This window comes from Dasypus novemcinctus, chromosome 16, assembly GCF_030445035.2.
Source record: "Dasypus novemcinctus isolate mDasNov1 chromosome 16, mDasNov1.1.hap2, whole genome shotgun sequence".
Taxonomy (NCBI): domain Eukaryota; kingdom Metazoa; phylum Chordata; class Mammalia; order Cingulata; family Dasypodidae; genus Dasypus; species Dasypus novemcinctus.
In genome coordinates, this window is record NC_080688.1 from 74,963,348 (window position 1) to 74,977,987 (window position 14,640).

The following is a 14,640-nucleotide window of genomic DNA, read 5'->3' on the forward strand; positions in this document are numbered from 1 at the left end:
CCCTTTCTTCTGCCACATTCTGAAATCTTGTAAACAAACTCAACAGGATTCTCCGCAGTTCACAACCCCCCATGGCTTCGGGAGCAGCGGCTGTTTCCTCAGCCAGTGAAAACTGTTGGGCCCAGCCTCCCGGAGGTGGTCAAGCAGAGAAAGTTTGCCTCTCTCCTGGGAAGAGCCGGCTGCAAGGTCCAGGCAGAATGACTGATGGTCCATCGGTTGAATCACGTCCGCTTCCCTCTTTTGCCCATTCTTTTTTTTTAATCGAAGCATTTCATTCATACACGATCACACATAAACAATAAGTGTATAGTAGAGATTGCAAACTTACAAAATAAACATACATAACATCACACAGGGGTCTCAAACATCACCCCTCCACCAACTCTTTGCATTGGTGTAAAATATTTGTTACAAACTAGGCAAGAGCATTGTCAAAATATTACTACCAACTATAGTCCTTATCTTACATTGGTTATATTTTTCCCCCAACCCATACTATTTTTTTAATGTATTTTTGTTACAGATATTGTGAACTTGCAAAACAATCCTACAGATGTGTAGATTTCCCATACAACTCCACAACCTGGTGGAACATTTGCTACAGATTGTGAGATAATATCATCAGACTTTTAGCACCAAGCATGGTCCATAGCACACATTTGGCACACTTTTCCATACACCTCCATTATCAACACAGTATAGTTTGGCGTTAATGCAAGAATATTATAGTATTTCTATTAACCACGGTCTGTAGGTCACAGCAATTGTAGTTTTCCCATGTTTCTCCATATTCTCATCACCCTGCAATAGTGATGTACATCTGCTCTAGCTAATGCCCATTTTTTAATTGGTTTACTTGTCATTCTTTAAGTTGTGTGATCTCTTTATATAACATGGGAATCAATCTCGTATCAGATTTATGGTTTCCAAAGATTTTTTTCCAATTGAGTTGGTTGTCTCTTCACCTTCTTAACAAAATTACTTAAAATACAAAAGTGTTTAATTTTGAAACAGCCTCATTTATCTATTTTTTCTTTTGTTGTTTGTGCTTTGGGTATAAGGTCCAAGAAACCACCACTAACCACAAGATCTTGTGAATGTTTCCCTAAAGTTTCTTCTAGGAGTTTTATGGTTCTAGTTTTTATATTTAGGTCCTTGATTCATTTTGAATTTATTTTTATATAAGGTAAGAGGTAAGGGTCCTCTTTCTTTCTTTTAGATGTAGATATCCAGTTTTCCAATAACCCCTTGTTGAATAGGCTGTTCTGACCCAGCTGAGTGGGTTTGACACCTTGTCAAAAATCACTTGACCAAAGGAGAAGATGTGGCTCAAGCAGTTGAGTGCCCACCTCCCACATGCAAGGTCCGAGGTTTGGTTCCCGGTGCCTCCTGAAAAAGCAAAAACAAACAACGGACAAAACAAATGATAAAAAACCAACTCAGGAAAGCCAATGTGGCTCAGTGGTTGAGCACTGACTCCTCACATATGAGGTCTCAGGTTCAAGTCTCAGTCCCCTGTACCTCAAAAAATATATATATCACTTGACCATAGATGCTTTGGTCAATGATTTTTAGGTTTCTGAATATGGGTCCTTTATGTCCTTCATTAAATTTATTCCTAAATATTTGATTATTTTAGTCAATATTGTAAATGGAATTTTTTCTGACGTCCCCTTCAGATTGCTCATTATTAGTGTATAGAAACACAATTGATTTTTCATATTAATCTGTACCCTGACACTTTGCTGAAATTGCCTATAAGTTCTAATAATTTTGTTTGGATTTTTTGGAATTTTCTAAGTAGAAGATCACAACATAAGTGAATAATGCAAGTTTTGCTTCTTCGTTTCCTATTTGGATGTCTATTATTTCTTTTTCTTGCCTAATTGCTCTAGCTAGAATTTCTAGCACCATATTGAATAACAGTAGAGAGAATGGGCATCCTTGTCTTATTCCTAATCTCAGTGGGAAAGCTTTCAGTCTTTATCCATTGAACATAATGTTAGCTGTGGGTTTTTCATACATGCATTTTATCATATTAGGAAGGTTTCCTTCTATTCCTATCTTTTGGAGAGTTTTTCTCAAGAAAGGATGTTGTATTTTCTCAAATGTCTTTTTGGCATCTATTAAAATGATCCTGTGATTTTTCCTCCTCATTTTTTTAATGTGGTATATTACACTGATTGACTTTCTTATGTTGAACCACCCTGGCATACCTGCTAGAAAGCTCAACTGATCATGATGTATAATTTTTAAAATGTGCTTCTGGATTCTTTAGCAAGTATTTTGTTGAGAATTTTCGCATCTATATTCATTAAAGAAGTTGGTCTGTAATCTTTTATCATTATGTCTTTATTTGGCTGTGGTATTAGGGCAATGTCACAATAGCTTCATAGAATGAGTCTGGTAGCATTCCTTCCTGTTCAGGTTTTTGGAAGAGTCTGAGCAAGATTGGTATTAGATCTTCTTTAAATGATTGGTAGAATTCACCTGTGAAGCCATCTGGTCCTGGACTTTTCATTCTGGGGAGGTTTTTGATGACATTTTCAATTTCTTTACTTATGATCACTTTGTTGAGGTCTTCTATTCCTTTTAGGGTCAATGTGGTGTGTTCGTGTGTTTCCAGAAATGTGTCCATTTCATTAACATTGTCTACTTTGTTGGCATGCAGTTGTTCATTGTACCATCTTATGATCTCTTTTATATCTGATGGATCAGTGATAACGTCATCGTTCTCATTTCTGATTTTATTTATTTGCATCTTCTTTTTTCTTTGTTAATCTAGTTAAGGGTTTATTGGTTTTATTGACCGTCTCAAGAACTAACTTTTAGCTCATTGATTTTCTCTATTTTTTTTTAACTCTCCATTTCATTTATTTCTGCTCTAATCTTTATTATTTCCATTCTTCTGTTTGCTTTGGGATTGGCTTGCTCTTCTTTTTCTAATTCCTCCATGTATGCAGTTCATTTATTTCAGTTCTTTCTTCTTATTTAATGTAAGCATGCCTTCAGGTGCAGTAGATCTGTCAGTCTTCTTTAGCATTTCCGTTCCCCTACTTAAACAGGGAAATACTAAAGTTTTAGAAAAAAATTACAACTAAAAATCAAAGAAGAGCTGTGAAAGAAAACCACCAGGCAAGAGACAGAAATTGATCAACAGAGCAAAATCACCAATATAAACAGATGGCCAGGTATCAATAAAAGATAACCCATACTAAGAAATAGGAAGATATGACCCAGCCAAAGGAATAAACCAAGAATCTAGATGAGATACAGGATTTAAGACAACTAATAAATGAGATTCAACAAACCTCCTTAATCAATTTAAGGTGATGAAGGAAATATAACTAGAGGGATAAAGGATATTAAGATGACACTGTGTGAGCATAAAGAACAATTTGAAAAAAAATAAAAATTTTAAAAAATGAGAACGTTTGAAAGCCTGCCAAAAAAAAAAAAAAAAAAAAAGTAGCAGAGCTTATGGGAATGAAAGACAAAATGAATGAGATAAAAAATACATTAGATGTGATGATAATAAAAGAACTGATATTCGTGTAAAAAATAAAGTATATTAGAGGCATACAACAGCAGATGTAAAATGTTAGAAGAATGAACAAGTGAATTCAAAGACAGAATATTTGAACTTTTGAAAATAAAGGAAAACAGATGGAGAAAAGAATGCAAAAAATTGAACAGGGTCTCAGGGAATTGAATGAAACATGAAATACAAACATGCATTGTAGGTGTTGTCCCAGAAGGAGAAGAGAATGGAAAAGGGATAGAAACAATATTTGAAGAAATAATGTTTGAAATTTTTCCAACACTTATGAAAGATATAAATATCAATATTCAAGAAAGACAATGCACCCCAAACAGAATAAATCCAAATAGACCTACTCTGAGACCTCTACTATTCATATTGTCAAAGGCCAAAGATAAAGAGAGGATTTTGAGAGCAGCAAGAGAAAAGCAGCGTATTACTTACAAGGGGGCCTCAATAAGGCTAAGTGCCCATCTCTCATGAGAAACCATGAAAGTGAGAAGGCAGTGGTACAATATATTTAAAGTATTGAAAGAGAAAAATTGCCCACCAAGAATGCTTTATCTGGCAAAACTATCCTTCAGAAATGACAAACAAAAACAGAGAGTGGGGAAGCAGATGTAGCTCAAGCAATTGGGTTCCCATCTACTATATAGAAGGTCCATGGTTCAATGCCAGGACCTCCTGATGAAGGCGAAATGACCCACACAGGTGCTGGCCTGCTCAGAGTACTGCACCATGCAGGAGTGCTGCTCCATGCAGGAGTGCTGACTCACACGGAGAGCTGGCACAGCAAGATGATACAACAAAAAGAGACCCAGAGGAGAGAAAATAAGATTTGCAGCAGATCAGGGAGCTGAGGTGGTGCAAGAGAATGATTGCCACTCTCCCACTCTGGAAGGTCCCAGAATGGGTTTCCAGAGCTGTCTAATGAAAATACAAGGAGACATAGAAGAACACATAGCAAAAGGACACAGAGAGCAGACAATGGTGGGGGGGTGCGGAGAAATAAGTAAATAAATCTTTAAAAATAAAAAAAACAAGAGAGTATGTTACCAAGAGACCTAACTTACAAGAGATATTAAAGTGTGTGTTACAGTCTGAAAAGAAAGACAAGGGTGAGCGCCCTGGAAAAGAGTGTACAAATGAAGAATGGAAGTACGAGAAACTGAAAGGGTTAAAATACAGACTGTAGTAAGATATGACAACAGAAAGCACAGGAATAAAATGGATGTAGTAAATAATGCCTTTATAGTAGTAACACTGAATGTTAATGGATTAAACTCTCCAGTTAAAAATACATAGACTGATAGAATGGATAAAAAAATATATATATGAGCCATCTGTTTGTTGTCTACAAGAGACTCACCTTAGATGCAAGGACACAGTCAGGCTGAAACTAAAAGGTTAGAAATAACAATAACAACAAAATAATAACAAAAAAAAAAAAGAGAGGGTGTAGTGATACCAATATCTGATAAAATAGATTTTAAATGCAATAGTGTTATAAGAGATGAAGAAGGTTACCATATATTAATAATAGGAAGAATTCACCAAGAAGAACAAACAATAATAAGTATTTATACACCTAACATAGACAAACACTGAGACAAACACTGACAAAATAAATGCCTCTACAACAGTAGTTGGAGACTTCAATACTCCACTCTCAGCATTAGATCTAGACATCTGGAGAAGGATAAATAAGGAAACTGAGAGCTTGAATAATAAGATAAATGAATTAGACCTAATAAGCATTATAAAGCATTAAATCCCCAAACAGCAGGATATGCATTCTTCTCAAGTGCTCCAAGATAGACCATACGTTGGGTCACAAAACAGGTCTCAATAAATTTTAAAAAACTGAAATTATACAAAACACTTCCTCTGATCGTAATGGAATTAACTTGGAAATTAATAGGTGGAAAAGGGAAAATTCATAAATATATGGAGATTAAACAACACACTCAAATAATCAGTGAGTCAAAGAAGAAATTGCAAGAGAAATCAGTAAGTACCTCAAGACAAATGAAAACAGAACACAACATACCAAAACTTATGGGATACAACAAAGGCAGTGCTGAGAGGGAAACTGACCATTTACTCTTAGTAATCTAATTAGCATTATTGTTATTTTAAGAATTCTCAGACTTCGGGGGCCTGGAGAAACCTTAGGCTCAACCCACAGAGAACTGTTAGTTACAGGCTCACTAAGAGTGGGGCCAGGCAAAGAGCAGGGCTTCCCCCGCAGGTTCAGTGAGGCCGTCACAGGAAGAGTGCCACCTGGCCCTGGGGCTTTCAGCCTCGGCTCTGCAACATTCTGGGCCAGGTGATTCTTGGTTGTGGAGGCCTGTCCTGGGAATTATAAGATGGGCTGTCCTGGGTTTTGTAATGTTGTAGGATGTCCTGGGTGTTTTAGGGTGTTTAGCAGCATTTCTGGCTTCCTACAACTAGATGGCATCTTCCCAGTTGTGATGACAAAAATATTTTCAAATATTGACAAATGTCCTATCGGGGATAAAATCATCCCCAGATTGACTGTTCTAAGAAGTGACTTCTTGACTGAGAACTTCAGAACCTGGCCAGAGGCTTAGGGGTATTAGCAAGACAAATCTTGCTGTGTCTAAGAACACCAAAAGTTGAGAAGTTTAGGGAGAGAGAGGCAAAGGCAGAGTTGGGTTAAAGCTGGAGACCAGGAAAGACGGGACCTGAGCTTGTGGAGGGTGAGGTCTCCAGGAAGGGGGAAAGGGCAGACGGGTTGAGCTTAGACCAGGAAGTCTTCAAATCCCAGGAGGATCTAGTGAAGAAGAGACACCATTGGCTCTGTCTAGACCAGCCCTAGTTCATCCTCCCCGTGAGCAGAAGCCTCACCTGCACAGGCCACCTTTCCCGTCATTCAGGAAAATCCTCCCTGAGAACCCACCATGGACTCACCCTGAGCATAAAGAGAGAAAACGTATTTCTATCTTTAGGAGAATGGAGGTTTGACCAGTCAATTGCAGCTAAATGAAGGAGACGGAAATACCAGGGGCTCTGAACACACAGGCTTGGGGCCCAAAGGAAGAGTTCCATCTCAGTGGAGACCTGGAAGGGAAGTCAAGGTTACTCACTTGGAAGAGGTGGGAAGAGTCCTGGAGTAAACTTTTGGAGCACTACTGCCTACAATTCCTTTAAAAGGGAACAAACCCTTTGTTCTGCTTTAATAGGGGTTGAAGAGTAAAGCAAACCAAAGGGCCTGGAGGAACTGGGGAGAGCAGAAAAAGGGCACAGAAGGAAGAGGCTGGAACAAAGGAAAAGGCACCTCATGGGCTACAGCTGTGATCCCCAGACCAGCAGCTGCAGCCTCACCTGGGAACTTATTAGAAATGCAAATTAGCTAGCCTGATCCCAGAATGCTAGACCCATTATATCAGAAACTGAGGGTGCGGCCAATGACCCTTAACCAGCCAGCCAGGTGATTCTGATGCACCGTGGGGTTTAAGAACCACTGGGCTACAGGCCTGGGCTGCTGTGGTGCTGATTAGTGTTTAAGAGAGAGGGAGTGAGTGCATCAATCCACCAATTACTCTTGTCTTGGGAAAGAGAACAGCAGAGTGTTCTCAGCCTTGGCTGCACATTAGGATCACCCTGAGAGCTTTTAAAAATCCCAATGCCTAGGCCATGCTCCAGGCCAATTACACAAGAATCTCTCAGGGAGACCCAGGCATCTGCATTTTAAAGCACCCTAGTTGATTCTAATGTGCAACCAAAATTGAGAACTACTGCAGTAAAAGGAAGTATAGGCAAGATGCACTCATTTGAATGGCTGAACTTTATTTTAAAACAGGAACAACTTACATAAGAGTATATAAAGTAACAAGTGATTTAGACTAAATGAGCTTTATTTTTCTCTGATGGAATAAAAAAATCTGGAGGTAGAGAAGGGGAGCAGCCCCCTCAGTGTCTTCAGTGATTGGCATTCCTTCTATACATCCACTCTAGCCTGTCCTTAATACGGCCTGTGCATGAATTCAAACTTACCTAATTCTATATCCAAATATGCCTAGTTCCCAGAAAGCCGATTAAGTGATATAGGCTCAATAGGCTTCAGATACTCAGGGAGGATGCAGACTGACTGTGTATTCAAACTTACATCCAGATTGAATGTGGGCGATATGTTAATTCAAGTTTACCTGGAATATGGGGGGATATGTTAATTAAAAACCTGTCTGGTACTCAAACACTTAAAACTCTAAGAAACTAACAAAGAAATTCCTTTTTGCATAAAAGCACCATTTGACTCCCTGCTCCTACATTCTCTGTATAAAAGGGACCCAGAAATCCTAATCCAGGCTCAGTTTTTTTGGACAGAAGTCCACTGGGCCCAGCCAGCTGTTAATAAATCTTCCTTCTCAGAGATTTCTCACATCCTGGCCTTCAGTACTGAGATCACCCGATTTCTCTCTGCCATAACATCCTCATGGTCTTAGTACAGTAACTAGAACTCCAGCTATCACGTTTATGTTCCAGAGGGCAGGAACAGGCACCAGGACAGGGTTGATTTGTTTTCCTGCATGCCTTTTAAACCATTAATTATTCCTCCCCTTTGCCCATTCATGGGAGGAGTCCCAGCTGTTTGTTGATTTGATTGATTGCCCCACCCATCAATCCCCCAGGAGGGCCCAATAATAAGGCTCCTGGAGACTATCCGGGGCTTCTCCTGGCTTCCAGAAGAAATCCTAGTCTGGATTTCTTGCGAGTCTTCCAGCAGCCACCTTGGGGTTACTGATGTCCACGTGGACTTCTTGCCAGGATCCAGATCCATCTACTGACTCCCCATCTCGCTAGGTGGCTGCAAAGCTGAGGCCTGTCCTCGGGTCTCAGGAGATCCTTCTTGATTCAGAAGAGCCTGCAGGCAATTGGTCACGCCCCCTTCTGGGCTGTCAAGGTCAGTAACCATGAGCAGTCCCCCTGGAAGCCCCACCGACAGAGGACAGAGGGGGATGCTCTTGGTGTTTTCATGCGCGCACAATGCCTTGACTTCAGGGAGGCAGTGATGAGGGAGCGTTCCCTTCCTGCAGGTAAGCAAGGCTCAGCTGGAGCGCTGGGTGTTCCCGGGCCATTTGCTCCGCCCTGAGACTCTGTAGTCTCTTCTCTGGTTGGACCAACTAGTGTGCTCTGATAACCATCATTGATTTAAGTACATTTGAAAAATAGAGTAAGTTTTTCAGCCCTGTGTCCACTGGTAAGGTACCCAGACATGCAGAAACTCTAAGAGAAAGAGCTGGATCGAAGGCTTCTGAAGAGAAGGAAAACAACTCAAATATTCGGTAGGTTTTTAGCACATCTTCCCATGTGGCCACTGGTTCTAGGCAGCCATCTCTCCTGTTTTTCTTCTCTTCCTGCTTTTCATTTTACAGGTGCCTGTAGGGTGGCACAAAGAAGCACAAAGGTGAATAAATAAGCAACAGTTATTTATTAGCCAGTCTGTAGCGGGACCTTTGCCCCTGGCTGCACGGGTCCTACCGATGGACACTCAGCTCCACCTGCCAGGATCAGCATCTCTCTGCTGGAGGCTTGCCTGGGCCCAGAAGCCGCTCTGCCGCCATGCTGCTGAGAAGTGCCAGAACCTTCTGCCAATGGCTGATGGGAATTGGTGACTGAAAACCATTGCTCCTCAGGGGACAACGACCAGGCATGTGTTCTGCATGGGCGTCTGGCCCACCCCAGCGGAACTGAGCGCCAGTTGCCCACGTGGCCACGTGTCTGAAAGCACGCCTGCTATTGGCTGCCTTCCTGCCCTGTCTTGCTACTCACATCCCTCCTGGCACTTCCTTGGGTCACCGCCCAAAGAGACTACATGCAAACCCTTGTCTCTCTGCTTCCAAGACAACCCTGGATGTTGGGTGGGGAACCATAAGCAAGAGGATGTATGCTCCCAGGGTAGTGGGGCTGAGCCCTGAATAGGATTTCTGGGTCCTGAGAAGGAGGGCTGGGGAAAACTTCCTGGAGGAGGCACTGATATGGCCGGAAGGAAAGGGAAAGCAGAGACAAAGGCACAGAGGCATGAAATTACACTGTCTCAGGATGGGATGCGGGAAGAGGATGATTTGTGCTTTTCATGCTCCTCTCTTCCTCGTCTGGTTTGTCCTGGTCCTTGGAAGCCAGGGATGTACTGCAGCCTGGAGGAGAAATGGGATTGCTGTTGCAGGGTTTAAACACACACACACACACACAAAAAAAAAACTTAGTGTAGTTTAAAATTTTTCCCCAAATAGTCTTCTGCAAATTAAAAGGTGAATGATTAAATTTTTAAAAAGATAATTAAAAAATAAAATAAATATTACTACTAAAAAATAAAACAGTGAAAAATAAAATAAAATAAAACCCAAGAACTCCTATTCCTTGGGAAAGGGAGAAAAAAAAAAAAGGCGAATGAAGCAAGGTGTGGAATTGATACAAGACTTAAAAGAGAAATTTGCTTTTTCCTCCCAGGAAAGAAAAGAAGAGGGTGGCCCGGGCTGGGGGTAGGGAGCACTGGGTTTGGGAGGGCAGGATGTTGGAGCATGTGGACGTGGGGACGGGTCTGGGGGGCGGGTCTGTGCGACCCCGGGCGAGGCACCCTCCTGGAGGCTCGTCTCGTCTCTGTGGAGAGCATGTGGCAATTTTCGGAGTCACCCTGGCTGTTTAGTCCGTGGCTGCTCAGGTCCATGGGGGGTCCAGGAGAGGAAGTGCAGATGCCCACCCATGCCTGAGACTGGCTGAGCCCCTTCCAAAGTGGACATGCCCCTCCCCTTTCAGTGGCCTTCCTCGGAAAGGGGAGCTGGCCCCAGAGCTACAGTTGGGGTGTGAAAGGCCAAGTCCAGGCCGTGGGCAGTGGTGGCAGCCCTCCTGCACCCCACCCCAAACACAAGCTAAGTACAGGGGGAGCCAGCATGCTGGAAGAATCCCCAGGAGGTCAAAAGAGGGAGAGATGATTCAGGATCTCCAGAGGAAGCAGAGGGACCTTTGAGTCGCCCACCTACATGCTCTGCATTTAGGCCTGGCCATTGTGTGCATATCTATAGAGGGTATAAATATAGCCATATATTTATATTTATAAAAGCTCCGAGGTTCGCTTTTACTTGTCTGAGGATGAACTGTGGCAATTCTATTGAGCTGTTCTATGCAGTAAAGATAAAAGGATAAAAATAGAGCCCATGAGGTTATTTGGTAAAACATCTCATGAGCACCCTGGAGAAGTCAATGCTAAATAATGGGGTGACCCAATCTAGTCGCATAACCAGTGCAAAGAGAATAATTATGTCGGCAGCTCCAAGGTCTGCTCACGTCAGGTGGCCAGCTTGGGGCTAGTGACAGCAGGACCTCAGCCAACCCGAGAGCAAAGTCACAGTGATCTGGGGAGTCTCATCTGGTAGCTCCTGCCTCGCTGTGATGGTCTCCCTGAAGGTTGCTAGGGTTTATCTTTGAGGTGTCTCACCTAAAACCCCCTACCCTGGGAGACAGGGTGATGGACACGGTGCTCCCGAGCCAGAAGGCCTGCCTTCGGGGGCTGGCTGGCTGCTGAGCAGCAACGAGCCGAGCTCACACACTACACAGCTCTGACATTTTCAGTTTCCTCATTGTGCAAAGGGGGCCAGGGGGCCTGGATTACTCTCCTCATGAATTGTGGCCAAGTTTACATGGCATGGTCCACATTTTGAAGAATTAACTGTGTTCTAATGAATGATACCATTGTTATGGCATACCAACTCCCTTTCCTTGTAACACACCTGCACTGGAACAGGCGTGTTTCTTGAGATGCAACGTTTACACCCAAAAGGTTGACTCCTTGGGCGTGTGACAATAGGATGAAGAACTTGTTTTGTGACAGAGGAGCCTTTGTTCCTCTGATATCAAACCACTGTGGCAGCAGTGAGCTGGGCTGGAACAGCAGGGAATGAGCTTCCTCACTTTGAGAGGGTAGCATGTAAATTTTTTTGTACCACTTGTAATTTGGTAGAACTGGAATATTCAGGAAAATAAACTTGAGGACAGGCTTCTTCCCTGGAAAGCTTCTTATGTAAATTACTGCTTTCCTTTTCTGGAATTCTGGGCCTCTTGGATGATTTTGCCAAGGATAAGCTCTCGTGTTTGTTATACTGGTCTCTTATGCTACCACGTCTTAGGAAAGCCTGGCGGATGGGGCAGTGCTCCTGAAGGTAAACTAGGGGCCACGGGGGCCAGCTGTGTAGGGGCACATCAAATCCTACCACCCAAAGTCATCAAAATCAGTCACAAAAGAATCAAGAGGCTGCCATTTGGGAACACTGCCTTCAAGGTGTGTAATTATTTCCTAATCTCCTCGACCTCTATAATAAAGTTGTTACAGAAATTCATCAAATGACAAGATTGACCTCTAAGACTACCCAAGGTTCTGGGAATAAGCTTGTATTAGGTGTGGATTTTTTTTAAGAAGTCAGTCCCCAAATCCAGGCTACACTCCAGACCGATTATCTGGTCTCTGGTTGGGACCCAGAATCTGTGCTTTTTAAAGCTCCCTGGTGATTGCAATGCCCAATCAAGTCTGAAAAGACTGGTTTAGAGAGTTAGAGGTTTTCCCTGGGAAAATAACATTTCAGTGGAGATCTAACAGATAAGAAGGACACAGCCAAGAGAAGTTGTTTCTGGAAAAATATCAAATGAAAAGTGAAAACAGAGGGAACGAGTCCAGTAATTCAGAGAAAAATACCTTACTTGCTTTTTAAACATTCTTATTCCTGAGAAAATACTGGCCTAAGTCTCAAAGATAATACCCTGCATCTCCACACATGAGGACAGCTGGAATCTCAAAATTAAAAAAAAAAAAAATCAGGCCATGGGGCAATGAGCCCCTTTACCAACAAAGAGGGTTTTTCTAATGGGGATACCCTCGCCCCTGCCTCCTCCAGGATATTTAAAGGAGGATTTGATGGGAAGGGGTTTTACTCACGGGGATTTTCAGGACCACACAGCTACATGAAGAGTCTTGCAGGGAACTGCGCCTGCAGGGGTGAGAGGTAGGGGCAGAGGGCAGGAGCATCCTCACTTGGGCGCAAGCAGTGTTTCTTCCTTATCTCAAGCCTGTCACTGGGAAGGAGACAGAGAGAAGACGATTCACGAGCTCAGGACCTCATCTAATGAGAGCTGGGTCTGGTGCGGTGAGGGGTTGTTTGATTTATTGGTTTCCTGAAGTACAGACACGGAAATAATAGTCCAGACTAAACTGATCTTTAAAACCGCATCACGAGGCACCGTTAACAAGAGGTGTAAACCCAGGCGTGGGTGCGGGAGAAGAGAAGGCAACCTCCTGCGAAGACGCGGCAGGTCAGAGTGAACCAATTATCAGGGTGGAATTTTCTGTCCTCTGTTGATTCTGAGAAACATCTGGACTACCTGCAAACAGTGGGCCCCTGCTGTGGAAATCCATCGGCCTGACAGAATTTTCCCATCCCCAGTCGGCTCCTCAGCTACCCTTCCTGCTCTCCTGTGGGGCAGGGGAGGGGGGCTGTGTATTGGGTGGGACCCTGCCCCACAGAGCGAGCCCTGGGGAAGCTGACTCGAAGAGGAAATTTCTGGGTGCTTGGGAAGGACCAGTCTATTTGGATTTCTGCCTTGCTCTGGCTTCTCCCTTCCATTTCTGGGTCACTGCAGACGTCCATGGCCTGCTTCCCAGCCTATGTAGACCCGATGTCTTTCGGGTTTGCCCAGGCCCTCCTCCACTTGCTGGCCAGAGAGCTCTCAAGCAGTCACATGCCTGGGCAAGCACTGCCCTCTCCAGGCTTCAGCTGCCAGCCTGTGTCTGGCTACACTTCCAGCGCCTCAAGAATCCCACAAAAGCAAGCCCAGATCCCCCACCTGCTCTGCGTTTTCCCTTAGTCAGTGGAGCATCTCCTCTATTTCCATGCTTGCTTATTCTTGCTTCTGAATGTTGGCCTGAGAGTCTCCCCGTGTGGGCTACCTTCCTTTCTTCTCTCTGATAATCCATCACTTCATTTTATTCCTGCTCCAAATCCCCCTCTTTCAGAAAGATAATGTAAAATAAAAAGAGGATCAGGAAGCTAGGAGGGCTGTTGATCAAAGCTTGTTCTAAAAAGAGCAGGAAGATGATGCAGATAGGCTCCTCAGCAAATCCTGGGCCATTTAAGGCAGGGAGGGCTTCTTGTTGCCTGAAAGGGAATGTCTTTAAGAGACATGCAGCAAAACGTTTAAAACCTCAATTGCATGGCCCCCTCAAGAGAATAGGATGGGGCTAAATGGAAGGGGTTTTATAGATGCGGCCTATGAAACAATGGGGAATTTTGGAAAAATGAACCCTGAAAAATATGCCTTACAAGAATCTGTTATATAACATGATTTCTTCTCAATTTCTTTCTTCTTAAATATCAAGAATAGGAAAAAATTATGTTACAGTTATACATCGTTTTTAGGTGATATTCCCCAATGAATAGGAAACCTTAATTTATGAAACTCATTCCTCTATTAAGAATGAGGTATAGGTATCTATAGAAAAATACCTTCTCCAAGCTAAAAATATGTAAAGAGAAGCTTAATAGTTATAATAATGATTCACATTTTTTAATGTCACTGTCAGTTATTTTAAAATACATAAATTACTTCTCACATCCCTGCAAGGTAGGTGTCCTTATACAATTTTATTCAGCTGAGAATCTTGGGGTTCAGGGAGATTAAGTAACTCTCTAAGATCACGCAGCTGGTAAGGGATAGAACCAAGACCAGAGCCCCAGTCCAATTCCCAAGCCTAGGTGTGTTATGCTCTCTATGCTGCCTTCCTGCTTTAGAAGGATTTTCAAATCTAAGAATTCCCTCTAGTAATCATACTAAATTGACCTAAGAAAGAATGTCCCTCCCTCCCCAATGGAGGAGAACACCAGTGTGGACGGACCCGAGATATTCATTCAATGAACAAATATTAATCAAGGGTCCTCCATATGCCAGGCATCTCCTAGCCTGGACGAGGGTGCCGCAGTGAGTCAGTTAGAGGGGAAACCCTGCCCTCGGGGAACTTAGGTTCTAGAGCAGAGGTGATAGACAGTTTTTGGAAAGGAGTAAAATGTGTATTGTGTCACATGGCAGTAAGG

The 14,640-nt window shown here is 42.9% G+C and overlaps 1 long non-coding RNA gene across 1 annotated transcript; it reads right to left on the reverse strand.

The window, feature by feature from the left end:
* Window positions 1-7,343: 7,343 nt before the first annotated feature.
* On the reverse strand, window positions 7,344-14,055 carry LOC131273697 (uncharacterized). Its single transcript, XR_009180974.1, has 3 exons — window positions 12,492-14,055; window positions 9,597-9,702; window positions 7,344-8,944 (listed from the first exon to the last, which is right to left on the reverse strand). It is a non-coding gene; the product is annotated as an uncharacterized lncRNA (long non-coding RNA).
* Window positions 14,056-14,640: the final 585 nt, after the last annotated feature.